This window comes from Scyliorhinus torazame, chromosome 5 (genome assembly GCF_047496885.1).
Source record: "Scyliorhinus torazame isolate Kashiwa2021f chromosome 5, sScyTor2.1, whole genome shotgun sequence".
Classification (NCBI taxonomy): Eukaryota; Metazoa; Chordata; class Chondrichthyes; order Carcharhiniformes; family Scyliorhinidae; genus Scyliorhinus; species Scyliorhinus torazame.
Window position 1 is genome coordinate 156,993,454 of NC_092711.1, and position 14,904 is coordinate 157,008,357.

A 14,904-nucleotide genomic window follows, 5' to 3' on the forward strand; every position below is an offset into this window, starting at 1 on the left:
GTTATTGTTTCTGCTCTCACTGACATCCAGGACCGCATTTTGTTCATTCTGATATCTGGTGAATGGTGATGATTGGAGGGTTTCTTTCTGCTGGACTGGCCGGTCTAACACCTCTGCCTCCGGTGGGCTGACCATTTTTGAGGCTAGTTGCGATTACCTGATTCCAAGTTTGATGAGGAGCACAGAATGAAAAGGTCTTTGCACGTTGGAAGATATTTAGTTCCCAAAGCAGCCACGTTGCCATGAAGATGGGCTATGGTGGTTACAGGGTTCTTTTGCCTAATTTATCTGGGTGTTTCTCGCAGAAGGAGACTGTCATGGTATGAGGGGCAAGTTGTCTGTGGTAGATTGGGAAATTACAATAACCATATCACTGAAAGTGGCAACGCAGGTTGATAAGGAGCTAAGAAGGCAGGCGGCATGCTTGTCTTCATTGGTCGGGGCATTGAGTATAAAAATTGGCAAGTCATGCTGCAGCTGGATAGAACCTTAGTTAGGCCACACGTGGAATATTGCCTACAATTCTGGTCACCACATTACCAAAAGGATGTGGAGGCTTTGGAGAGAGTACATAGGAGGTTTACCAGAATGTTGCCTGGCCTGCAGTGTATCAGCTGTCAGGAGAGGTTGGATAAATTTGGATTGTTTTCACTAGAGCGTCGGAGGTTGAGGTTGATAAAAGATTACAAAATTCTGAGTGGCATGGACAGAGTGGATAGTCAGAAACTTATTGCCAGGTTGTAAAAGTCAATTACCAGGTGACATGGGTTTAAAGTGCAAGGGGCAAAGATTAGCCGTGATGTGCAAGGGACGTTTTTTACACAGAGGGTGGTGAGTGTCTGGAACTCGCTGCCGGAGGAGGTGGTGGAAGCAGGTACGATAGTGACGTTTAAGAGGCATCTTGACGAATACATGAATAGGATGGGAATAGACGGATACAGACCCTGGAAGCACAAAAGGTTTTAGTTTAGTCAGACATCCTGATCCAAGCAGGCTTGGTGGGCCGAAGGGCCTGTTCCTGTGCTGTACTGTCCTTTGTTCTTTGTATGACGATAGACAATAGACAGGCAACCACTCGCATTTTATTTACATAAAATATAGATTCCTTTCAGAAGCAAAAGTGAAGCTATTGTGGCTAACAAGAAAAGTTAAAGATTCTATTAGATCAATGGAGGACACAATATAGTCGTGAGCCTGAGGATTGGGAACTTGTTTTAGAATTCAGCAAAGGAGGACCAAGAAACTGATAAAGAGAAAATAGAATATGAGAGCAAACCGGGGAGAACTGGAAAATCTCCTATAGGAATGTGAAAAGGAAAAGATTCGCAAAGACCAATGTGGGTCCATTGCAGGCAGAGACAGGAGAGTTTATAATGGGGAATAAGGAAATGACAGAGAAACTAAACAATGTGTGTCTGTCTTCACGGAGGAAGATACAGAAATTGTCCCCAAAACACGAGAGAACCAAGGGAGTAGTGAGCACGAGGAACTGCAAGAGATTAGTTTGAGTGAAAAAGTAGTACTGGAGTAAATAATGGGAGTGAAAGTTAATAAATCCCCAAAAGCTGCTGCTCTACATCCCAGAGTGTTGAAAGAGGCGGCTGTGGAGATAGTGGATACATTGGTGATCATCTTTCACAATTCTGTAGATTCTGGAATGGTTGCTGCAGATTGGAAGGTGGTAAATGTAACCCCACTATTTAAAGAGAGAGAGAGAAAATGGGGAACTACAGACCCATTAGCCTGACATCAGTAGGAGGGAAAATGCTACAATTTATTATAAAGGATGTGATAACATACGAATTAGGAGCAGGACTAGGCCACTCGGCCCCTCGTGCCTGCTCCACCATTCAATACGTTCCCGGCTGATCTGATTGAAACCTCAACTCCACAGAGGCTCCTTAGAAAATACATCTTGGGAGAGCATAATAATATTCTTTATTATAATCATCTTTATTATTGTCACAAGTAGGCTTACATTAACACTGCAATGAAGTTACTGTGAAAATCCTTGAGTCGCCACACTCCGGCACCTGTTCGGGTACACCGAGGGAGAATTCAGAATGTCCAATTCACCAAACAAGCACGTCTTGTGGGAGGAAACCAGAGCACCCGGAGGAAACCCACACAGTTTTGGGGAGAATGTGCAGACTCCGCACAGACAGTGACCCAAGCCGGGAATTGAACCCAGGTCCCTGGAGCTGTGAAGCAACAGTGCTAACCACTGTGCCTCCATGCCGCTGTGTCAGTTATGGGGAACAAGGAAATGGCAGAGGAGTTAAACAGATATTTTGAATATCCCATTAATACTAAAAGAATACGGAAGGAGCAATTAAATACCATCACTGGAGAAGTTGTATTGGACAAACTAATGGGGATAAGATAAGTCCCCTGGATGGCTACATCCTAGGATCCTAAAAGAAATGGCTACAGAGATAGTGGATGCATTGATTGTAATTTTCCAAAAATTCTTGGATTCTGGAGAAGTACCAGAGGATTGGAAAACTGCCAATGTGACAACCCCCGATTCAAAATGGGAGGGAGGCAAAAAATGAGACACTATAGGACAATTAGACTAACATTTATTGTTGAAAAAAATGTTGGAATCAATTATTAGGAAGTAATAGGAGCACATTGAGAAAATCATAATCTAAACAAGCAGAGTCAGCATGGCTTTGTGAAAGGGAAACCGTGTCTGACTAATTTATCAGAGTGTTTCGAGGAAGTTTCAACCAGAGTGGATAGAGGGGGACCAGTAGATGTGTTGTATTTAAACTTCCAGAAGACCTTTGACAAGGTACCTCACAAAATGTTAAGGCATGAGATAAGAACCCATGGAGTTGGAGGTAGTATATTGACATGGATAGAGAATTGGCTAATGAGCAGGAAACAGCGAGTGGGGATAAGGGGTTCTTTTTCAGATTGGTGGCCTGTAACCAGTGGGGTTCCACGGGGCAGTGTTGGGACCACAACTGTGTACAATTTGTATTAATGACTTGGAGGAAGGAAGCGAACGTACTGCGCCCAAATTTGCAGACAACACAAAAATAGGTGGAAAGGCAAGTTGCGAGGGGGATACAAACGGTTTGCAAAGAGATATTGAGAGGTTAAGCAAGTGGACAAAAAGTTGCCACATGGAGCATAATGTGGGAAAATGTGAAGTTCATTTTAGAAGGGAGAACAAAAGAACAGTATTATTTAACTGGAGAAAAACTGCAGAAAGTTGCAACACAAAGGGACTTGGGGAACTTGTGCATGAAACACAGAAAGCTAGCAGACAGGTGCAGCAGGTAATCAGGAAGGCTAATGGAATGTTGGCCCTGATTCCAAGGGGGTTGGAGTATAAGAGTCGGGAAGTCTTGCTGCAGCTGTACAAGGTGCTGGTGAGACCACATCTGGAGAACTGAGAGCAGTTTTGATCCCCTTATTTAAGGAAATATATTATTTCATTGGAGGCTCTTAAGAAAAGGTTCACGAGGATGATCCCAGTTATGGAGGGATTGTCTTCGGGGCAAAGGTTAAACAGGTTGGGACTCATTGGAATTTAGAAGAATGAGAGGTGATCTCATTGAAACATACAGGATTCTGAAGGAGCTTCACAGGGTAAATGCTGAGAGGATGGTCTACACCTGGACCAGAGGGGTACCAATATCCTAGGGGGGTAACTTTGCTAATGCTCTTTGGGAGGGTTTAAACTAGTTCAGCAGGGGCTTGGGAACCTGAATTGTAGCTCCAGTATACAGGAGGTTGGGAGTAGTGAGGTCATGAGTAAAGTTTCAAAGTTGCAGGAGTGTACCAGCAGGTAGGAAGGTGGTTTAACGTGTGTCTTCTTCAATGCCAGGAGCATCCGGAATAAGGTGGGTAAACTTGCGGCATGGGTTGGTACCTGGGACTTCGATGTTGTGGCCATTTTGGAGACATGGATAGAGCAGGGCCAGGAATGGTTGTTGCAGGTGCCGGGGTTTAGATATTTCAGTAAGCTCAGGGAAGGTGGTAAAAGAGGGGGGGGGGGGGGGGGGGGGCTGTCTTTGTTAGTCAAGGACAGTATTACCGTGGCAGAAAGGACGTTTGATGAGGACTCGTCTACTGAGGTAATATGGGCTGAGGGGAGAAACCGGAAAGGAGAGGTCACCCTGTTAGGGGTTTTCTATAGGCCTCCGAAAAGTTCCAGAGATGTGGAGGAAAGGATTGCAAAGATGATTCTGGATAGGAGCGAAAGCAACAGGGTAGTTGTTATGGGGGATTTTAACTTTCCAAATATTGACTGGAAACGCTATAGTTCAAGTACTTTAGAGGGGTTTGTTTTTGTCCAATGTGTGCAGGAGGGTTTCCTGACACAGTATATACTGTAGCCACTTAAAATGGCTAACTCCCGATTAGAATGGCCAAACCCCGATTTAAAATGGCGAACGGAAGAGACTGATAGGAAAATCAGCCAACAGGACTCAAACAGACAGCTGCAGGTAAAACAGTGTATTCGCCTCTGGGGAAGCCAGGCCGAATCGATACCTGCAGCCATCAACATCACAACACCCCAGCCATCTGCATATTAATCAGCCATCCCCGGGAACAATTGCTACAAATTAGCAACACAAAGCTGACCCAGACCTTTCGGCGCCAGCAGGATCTGACACAAAGAGAGGTAAACGACCACCCCTCGATCAAGGAATCGCTCCAGTATTGGAGACATTGAACCAAGTGATTGGGACCAAGTCCAATCACTTGGAACCAGGTACAAGATCCGCCCCGAGAGGTGGGAAGCCCCTGGGGACTATAAGAATAGGGGCCAAGTTCAACTTGACCCTTCTCCTCCTGTCAGCACCCTTCGAAACCCTTCTGCAAGATAACGTAAGTTTTACTCCAGCGATCGCTACCAGATAGACACTCCTGACTATCGACCTGTACCAGCTTTTGAATCCCGCAGGCTCAGAACCCATTCGAACGACCATTCGTTTCCCCGACCTGGTGGGCCATTTCCAAAGTTACGTATTGGCCTGTTAGTTGTAGGAAGTAGTTTAGCAGTAGATTTAATGTATAAGTATTAATTGCTGTATATAATAAATGAGCATTGATTTAACTCTTACTAAGCGGTGTGTTGGATTATTAATCATTACTCTGACTTGAACCACGTGGCGGTATCAGAAAGATACCTGGCGACTCATGAGCAAAGGTGACAGAATAAGAATAAGTAAACTAAGGCTAAAATTAGCAACATTTTTGGCGACATCCTGATGGGACCGATCTAGAAGTGGAAAACCACTCCGGGAGAACCCAAGAAATTTGAATTAGAAACCAATTGGAAACAGAAAACCACAAGTGTTCAAGCGGTTCTGATTAATAGTCATAATTCGGAAGTGTGTGTATGCATGCGTAACTAACAGGGCTATAAGGTAAAACTGATCGATTTTTGTTGCGTCAAAACTGTTGGAAGTCTGTATTTTCGGAAATTAGCGAAAGCCGTACCCGCATCCACAACACCGCCTTAGCCCCCTGTTCCAAATTTAAACGAAGCAGTCGGATAGGAAAGATGACCATGCAGGCAATGCAGCGCCTCATGAACCCTGAGGAATTTGCGACCAGCAGCAGTAGAGTGGGACAGTGTCCCATTTGGGAGGAGGAAATCCGGAAATATCTCAAAGGCAAAGGATGGCCCCTGTGGAATGATTTCTGCGATAATGAGGAATCAGGTCCCGGACGTATAGGGCATACTTGGTGGGAGAACCTGAGCGAGGTACACAAAAAGACCTTGGGAAAAGGTCGCAAGCCGATGGCAATCGTGTCTTGTTTTGCACGATTGCGAGGCATATAGGAGGTTGTCAAGACGCTCCGCAAAGAAGTTGAGGGCATACATCGGATGAGTAAAGTCGATGTATGCGAAGTTGAAAAAGAGAATTTAGAATTAAGGAGGGAATTGGCAGCAAAGGATGAAGAGGTGGCTGAAGCCAAATGGGGTCACCAGTCTTGTCTGGCGCATTTAAGCAGTTTCCAGTCACAATATGAAAAGGCCTATCAGGACACGCAATGCGCAGTCCTGGTAAGAGAAGAGACAGAAAAACAGGTAGAGATGCTACAGAAACAGTGTAGTGATCTCACGGCAGCATTAAGAGCACTCCACGCTGCCACCACAGAACAAAGACAGAGCACCGTAGATCACGCAAAATGCCGGAAGCAGATTGCAGAGCTGCAATCACTGCTTTCTGTGCAAAAAGGTTTTCAGGACACCTTTGATGGAAAAGTTAGACCAGGAAGACGGCCCTGATTGGGAAGAGTTACATGAAACAGCGCAGAGATATGTTCAGGGAACATGTGCGCAGGGAAAGCCCCAGAGGAGAAAAGCACCCCGACAATCCACACAGAAGATAGTTCCGGCTCCAATGAACCCTGTAACCACCCACCGCACAGCCACATCGGACGATGCGGAATATTTATATTCCACCCCACTTAACAGTGACCCAATTACGGGACGCGTGAGAGAAAATCACACCGTTCCTCCCCAGCTCAGACTCCCACCATTTCTTTGCCACAGTTAGACGCCAGGCCCACATGTACGTCCTGGATGAGAGAGAGCATGTAAAGCTCATGGTTCTAAGTTTAGATCCGTCGGTAGCAGCAACAGCCCTTCCCGACCCACAGAATGTAGGAGGAGGCACCCTTGCAGAAATTCATACCACGATCCTGGATGCGATCGGCTATAACCGGGGTGACCCTGTAGATGGCCTCAATAAATGCAGGCAGAAGAAATCTGAGCACCCCACAGCGTTCGCTGGACGCCTGTGGATTCACTTCGCAGCCGTTTTTGGAGACTTAGATCGTGCCCATTTGTCCCCAGACAACATGGCCAAATGGACCCGCACCCTTATCTCCCATGCCACAGATGCAGGACAGAAATCCTGTACTAGTTATGATCCCTCGGAGGAGGCCCATAATGAGAAATGGGTGGTGAAAAAATTGTTCCGTGTTTGGGAGCAATCTGTTCAGAGCAAACCCACCATTAAAAACACCGAGGAAAAGCAAGCCGCCGCAGAGATACAGGCAGTGAAAATAACACACCAGAACCCCGCATGGGTAAATGAGGGAAAGAACAGCCCCCCACCCAAGTCACAAGAGTGTTACAATTGCGGACAGTTGGGACATTTCGTGAAAGAGTGCAATGCCCCTAAAAAGCCAGAGAGCCCAACAGACAGGCACTCTGATTAAGAAAAAGACAGAGCCCATCCATAGCGTTAGCACCCGTTCGGATCAGAAGGACTTGACCGGAACGGACTGACGGTGTACGGGCTCCCTCAGTTGGGTCTGCGACACCCTTTGGGATAGGTCAGGACGACCCGTAGTTGCAACAAAGATTCGGGGACAGCCTATTGAATTTCTTTGGGACACAGGAGGGTCCCGCACCACCATAAATTCCTCCACCCTATTTCAAAAAGACACATGGCCCACTACAGCCACTATCGCCCTCAGCGGCTTTACAGGCCGGGTACAGGGACACATCACAGCCCCTGTACCCATTCAAATCGGAACCATCACCACCAAACACCCCGTGGTTTTAGTTGACCTGCCCCACACAGCAGAACACATTCTGGGAATTGATTTAATCAATTCCCACAACTTATCATTCGATCCAGTCAACCAGTGTGTCTGGAAGATGGAGAAATCCGCAAGAGCCCCCGCAACGCTCAACATAGGAGAGTATATGAACAAAATTAGTGCCTTCGGCAAATTTTGGTTCAACCCGACCACGCTTAGCACGGACAAGCAGGTTAGGGCAGTTCTGCAAAAGAACAGGGCAGCATTCGCGACCCACAAGCATGACTGTGGACGGATGACTGGCTCCGTACAAGTAACAGGACCTGACCCTCGACCCCAGAAACAGTACGGATTTCCCCAAGAGGCAGAGGGAGAAATCTCAAAAGTAATAGAGAGCTTATTAGAGCAGGGCGTACTTAGATCAGTAGCCTCCACTAATAATGCCCCGATTTGGCCAGTGAGAAAGCCCGATGGATCATGGCGACTGACCATCGATTATCGGGAACTCAACAAAGTCGCCCCACCGTAGCAACAAGTCCTGAGACCATGCTTAAGCAGGGACTCAATTCCTGATAGTTTACGGTTTTGGACGTCAGTGATGGATTCTGGTCCATTCCATTGGCAAAGGCGTGCCAGTACAAATTTGCCTTCACCTTTAAAGCACAGCAGTACACGTGGACATGCCTGCCACAAGGATTCCACAACTCCCCCTCCATTTTCCACCGACAGCTGGCAAATGGTTTAGCCAAATTCTCTCGCCCCGAATGTCTGGTACAGTATGTAGACGACCTACTACTGCAGACAGACACCAAGGAAGAGCACATTGAGCTTCTGTCCGAACTGCTGGAACTATGACATTCAATTGGTTGTAAAGTCAACCCCAAAAAGGCCCAGATTTTGGAAGAAAAAGTGATATATTTGGGAACAATTATCACGCACGGTAAATGCGAGATCGAGCATAAAAGGATTGACTCGATTGCTAAATTGCCCCTTCCCCATATCGTTTCAGCCCTCCAGCCGTTTTCAGGACTGGTTGGCTACTGCCGAAACCACATTGACGGTGTCGCCAGAAAGGCAACACCCCTCTCAGACCTAAAGAAAGGAGACCCCTGGGAATGGCTTCCACAGCATACAGATGCTGTGGACTCTTTAAAACAGGCACTCATAGCAGCCCCCGCACTACAAGTTCCAGACCCACTTTTCCCTTACGCTATAGAGGTAGCGACCACAGACCGCACCCTTTCGGCCGTGCTCCTCCAGGAACGGCACGACCAGTTAAGGCCCGTAGCTTACGCCTCACGACTTTTAGATGCTGTGGAGCAGGGATTTTCAGCCTGTGAGAGGCACCTGCTCGCAGTTTTCTGGGCAGTCCAGTATTTTTCATACATTACCGGACTGAACCCCATCACAATTCTCACCGAACACACCCCCACCCAACTTTTACTGGACGGACAACTCAAGGACGGTACCGTCAGTCAAATAAGAGCAGCTAGATGGACCCTTCTCTTGCAGGGATGGGACATCACTGTGAAAAGGACAAAGACACACACCTATTTAGCCGACAATTTACAATACCCCGGAACCTCCCATGACTGTGAGATTATCTCTCGACACCACAACACAGGCCCCTTTATCGCTAAAACACCCCCCAGAAAGATAGATAATTCAACTCCGAGCCCCCCGCACACGGACACGTGTGAGCCCTTAAAGATTTATGTGGATGGATCTTCCAAGGTCTTGGATGGGAAACGCATAACAGGTTGCGGTATCTATGTCGAGGACGTGCAGGAACGCGCCCTCGAGGAAATATCGTTAAAACTACCTGGACACTTAGGCGCGCAGGCAGCAGAGCTCACGGCCATCGTATATATATAGTTGAACACCCAGATTCCTTCCCCAGCCCAGCAGACATATACTCGGACAGCCTCTATGTCTGTAACAGCCTTACGGAATTTCTGCCCCTGTGGGAAGCAAGAGGATTTGTTTCCGCAGACGGAAAACCCCTCCCCTCAGCCCCATTGCTCCGTCATATTTCAGAAAAAGCCCAGAACAGGACTTTTAGAATCATCAAAGTCCGCAGCCACCATCGTTCCTCCCCCCCGGAAATGTAAAAGCCGACGCACTGGCTAACGCAGGTTCCAGACATGGGTATTTTTGGAAACCCCCTGAAAGCGCGCAGTGAGTGCAGCTCAGGTCTCACAGACAAAGATCGAGGATCTAGTGGAGGCCCAGAAGCAGGACACCAATCTCAAGGAGATTGTAAAGGGTAACTATCCAGCTCCCTATGAGAGATTTAGAAATACACTGACCACACATGACGGTGTGGTGTGAAAGGACACCCTTTATGTGGTTCCTGAACAGGACAGGAACCAATTGATTTGCTTGTTCCATGACGGTCATGGACATCAGGGAATCGATCCCACTACAGCCCATCTCAAGCAGCTTTGTTGGTGGCCGAATATGAAGGAAGATGTAAACCATTACAGAGAAAATTGTCTTATCTGCGCCCAGAATAATCCGGACAGATATGCCAAAAAGGCCCAACTCAGCCACACCCGACCCGTTAATGGTCCCTGGACTAACCTCCATATTGATTTTATAGGACCATTGCCCCCTTGCAGGAATGGTTATAAATATGTACATGTGGTCATAGACACATTTACAAAATGGGTGGAAGCATTCCCAGCCCGCACAAACACTGCAGAAACCACAGCCAAGATTTTGACCCACCACATGTTTACAAGATGGGGACTCACCCGCACATTGAATCAGACCAAGGTTCCCATTTTAACAAAGAACAAATAACAAAGAAATGTACAGCACAGGAACAGGCCCTTCGGCCCTCCAAGCCCGTGCCGACCATGCTGCCCGACTAAACTACAATCTTCTACACTTCCTGGGTCCGTATCCTTCTATTCCCATCCTATTCATATATTTGTCAAGATGCCCCTTAAATGTCCCTATCGTCCCTGCTTCCACTACCTCCTCCGGTAGCGAGTTCCAGGCACCCACTACCCTCTGCGTAAAAAACTTGCCTCGTACATCTACTCTAAACCTTGCCCCTCTCACCTTAAACCTATGCCCCCTAGTAATTGACCCCTCTACCCTGGGGAAAAGCCTCTGACTATCCACTCTGTCTATGCCCCTCATAATTTTGTATACCTCTATCAGGTCTCCCTTCAACCTCCTTCGTTCCAGTGAGAACAAACTGAGTTTATTCAATCGCTCCTCATAGCTAATGCCCTCCATACCAGGCAACATTCTGGTAAATCTCTTCTGCACCCTCTCTAAAGCCTCCACATCCTTCTGGTAGTGTGGCGACCAGAATTGAACACTATACTCCAAGTGTGGCCTAACTAAGGTTCTATACAGCTGCAACATGACTTGCCAATTCTTATACTCAATGCCCCGGCCAATGAAGGCAAGCATGCCGTATGCCTTCTTGACTACCTTCTCCACCTGTGTTGCCCCTTTCAATGACCTGTGGACCTGTACTCCTAGATCTCTTTGACTTTCAATACTCTTGAGGGTTCTACCATTCACTGTATATTCCCTACCTGCATTAGACCTTCCAAAATGCATTACCTCACATTTGTCCGGATTAAACTCCATCTGCCATCTCTCCGCCCAAGTCTCCAGACAATCTAAATCCTGCTGTATCCTCAGACAGTCCTCATCGCTATCCGCAATTCCACCAACCTTTGTGTCATCTGCAAACTTACTAATCAGCCCAGTTACATTTTCCTCCAAATCATTTATATATACTACAAAGAGCAAAGGTCCCAGCACTGATCCCTGTGGAACACCACTGGTCACAGCCCTCCAATTAGAAAAGCATCCCTCCATTGCTACCCTCTGCCTTCTATGGCCTAGCCAGTTCTGTATCCACCTTACGGGACGTGTCATGCAGAACGTCCTCACGATATTTGGCATCACCCAAAAATTCCACATAGCATACCACCCACAGTCGAGTGGTATCGTGGAGTGCATGAATCGGACCCTAAAAACCACCCTCAGAAAAATGGTCCAGCAGAACAACACCACTTGGGACTCAGTCCTCCCTTTTGCGCCGATGTTTTGCGTAACACTATTTCTACCTCCACAGGTTACACACCACACACCCTCATGACCGGACGCCCCATGCAAGGCACAGAATATTTGTTAGGTTTGGACCTGACCAGCCCCGAAGTGACGGCCCTCACACACGAGAAAGCCGTGGAGCAATTGTTGCAAATGTTAAAACGGCTCAGCTAGCAGCCGCAGTAAAATTGGGCACCAAGAAGAAACAGAGCAATGCTTATTTTGACAAGACAGTGCATGCGACTGAGTACAGTATCGGACAGCAAGTGATGCTTTCTGTATATTACCCCAGCACGTTCCTGTCACCAAAATACTCGGGTCCGTATTCCATTGCGGATAAAGTAAGCCCTTCCGTTTACAAAATAAAGTACCCCAATGGTAAGACTGCGTGGTTTCATATAAACCAGCTGAAGGCTTATGGAACACAGTCGAACCACGCACACCACGTCATGCTTGACGCAGCACACCACACCCCGCCCACAGCCAACATAACCCTACCAACCCCCACCACATCCAGCCCAGCCACGGACTCGACCTCGACTCCATCCCCGAAATATACACTCCGCCCCGGAACGCCCACAGACTGCAGCAGCAGAGACAGCGACTGTGACTCGGACGATAGCCACAGCACGCCTCCCTACTATCCTCATACACCAGGACCCACACCTAGCGACTCCTACTTCGATCCAAGTGATCCCTTCCTGATCACTTTCCTGAACAAGCCCCACCACCAACCACCGAACCACACTGACGACCCCGATTTTGTCCCCAAACAACTAGACACCAATTACTGGCACCGAGACAACTCGTACCGACTCGTCCGCAACGACGAGAGTGACCCCCACCTCACACCATGCAGCCCTTTCAGCCCTAATCCACGCCAGAGTTTGGCACCCGGGAGAAGGTGACGACCTCGGGTCTGACTCCCAAACCGCCAACCCCTTTGCGACCCTGTTCGCAACCGAGAACTGAGGTGTCCTGATGATGTTTTAAAGGAACCGCTTGGGAGAAGTGTTGTCCTTTCTGATGGCACCTGCAGAATTTTTTATGGTGTTTGCAAGTTTGTTAAATGTTGTATGTCCGACAGGAGAATTTTTCTCACACGCCTAATCGGCCGAAACTTCTGAGAACTTGCCTTCAGAGACTAACCACTGCCAGACGCCAATTCACCTGAAACCTCTGAGGACTTGCCCACAGAGACCCACTGTTGCCAGACACTTGTTCAGAGGAACTAGCTTGTCTGCAGACACTTGTTCGGGTACCAGACGCCCGATCGTAACTGCCCTTCTGGTTCGAAGGATAGAACCACTACGGCAGCCCCACCACGATGACTACATTTTTGCCCGTACTTGTCGGTTGCTCAGGCAGTGGAGAAACAGTTTGAGACCCGCCCTGCCTGGAAACCCCCCACTGGTCAACTACGCTCGGGTAGTAGAGCCACGGCATTGGTAGCCGTCCTACCCGGGGACTCCATCCAAATCGTACCCGTCGCGGCCCATACGCACCTCATTTTGGCATTTTTCAGTTCAAAAGGTTTTGTTTGTTTAGGTAGCCTTTAGGTTGCCAGCCATCTGCTATTTACATCCTGGAACATTTGGATGCTAAATCAGCACTGGTTCATCATTGGGAAGTGTGTCTTCTCCTAAAATTTGTTTTTTTTTTAAATGAGGGAGTCACACATAGTGACCAACTATAAAGGGAATAATTGGCACAAAAGGACAGACACACTAGCATACCAGATATTAAACAAAGATAGTTACAGACACTATGCTTGTTTCTACAGAACTCCAGAAGCTCCAGGATCGGAGAAAACAAAGAAAGAAAAGGAAAGAGAACAGCCATGAGGACTTCCTTCATATGGATCAACATAATGTTATTGGACATTTGGTTGCGCGTGACCGCGAACCCCATGACTTCAACCCCCCCCCCCAGCCGTTAATGTTTCATTGCCCCGCAGTACCCAGAGCCCAGTCACCAGCGACACTACATCTTCTTGGTGTGCCAGGTTCATAACCTGGTACTCCCTGTCCTATGTGATCGAAACACTATTAGCGTTGGTGATACTCTGCTGTGTAGTGCAGACTATGCGTCTACGAAAATAAAGCAGGATAACCTACCGCGCTCGAACCCCGGTATATAGGATCAGATCCCTTATGTTCGGTTATGACCAGACCCCCGACCCCCGCGATCTATTATAAAATAATAAAGTGCATTCACTTGCGTTTATTGTTGTTGTAAATAAAGAGATGTGAAAAACTTTTTCATGAGCAAAAATTGTATGATCCTGAGCTTGACTGCCAAGCCAGGAAAGACTGTCTGAAATGCTATGATTTTGTTGTATGATTGAGGAAGGTAGGATAATGGAATGTTTAAGCGAGTGTAATATATTAAGGATAAGTTAGAGGTTCCAAGTTTGTTGTTTTGTAATGCATGTCCCTGTCTGACATAGCGCCCTTAGAATTGTTAGTTAAAAAATTTTGTGCATAGATATGGTCAGTGCAGAGGCCATGAAGGAAGTGCCCCCCCCCCCCCCCCCCCCGGGTCAGGGAATGGAAAGTAACATAATGATGTGATCCTTCAATCTTCGCGTTAGGATCACAAGGAGGAAATGTAGCCAGTTAAAATGGCTAACTCCCGATTAGAATGGCCAAACCCCGATTTAAAATGGCAAACGGAAGAGGCTGATGGGAAAATCAGCCAACAGGACTAAAACAAACAGCTGCAGGTAAAACTGTGTATTCGCCTCTGGGTAGGCCAGACAGAATCGATACCTGCAGCCATCAGCAGAACAACACACCGGCCATCTGAATATTAATTAGCAATCCCCGGGAACAATGTGCAACAAATTAGACACAAAGCCAACCCAGACTTTTCGGTGCCAGCAGGAGCCTACACAAAGAGAGGTGAACGACCACCCCAAAACCGCCCACTGATCAAGGAATCGCTCCAGCATTGGAGAATATCGAACCAAGTGATTGGGACAAAGTCCAATCACTTGGAACCAGGTACAAGGTCCGCCCCGAAAGGCGGGAAGCCTCTGGGGACTATAAGAATAGAGTCCAAGTTCAAATCGATCTCTCTGCACCCTTCTTCTCCTCTCTCCATCCCTCGAGACCCTTCTGCTGACCTTCTGCAACAGCTGCTAAAATGGTAAGTCTTACTTCAACACTCGCTACGAGATAGGCGCTCCTGGCTATCGACCTGTACCAGCTTTGAATCCCGCAGGCTCAGAACCCATACGAAAGGCCATTCGTTTCCCTGACCTGGTGGGCCATTCCCAAAGTTAAGTATTGGCCTGTT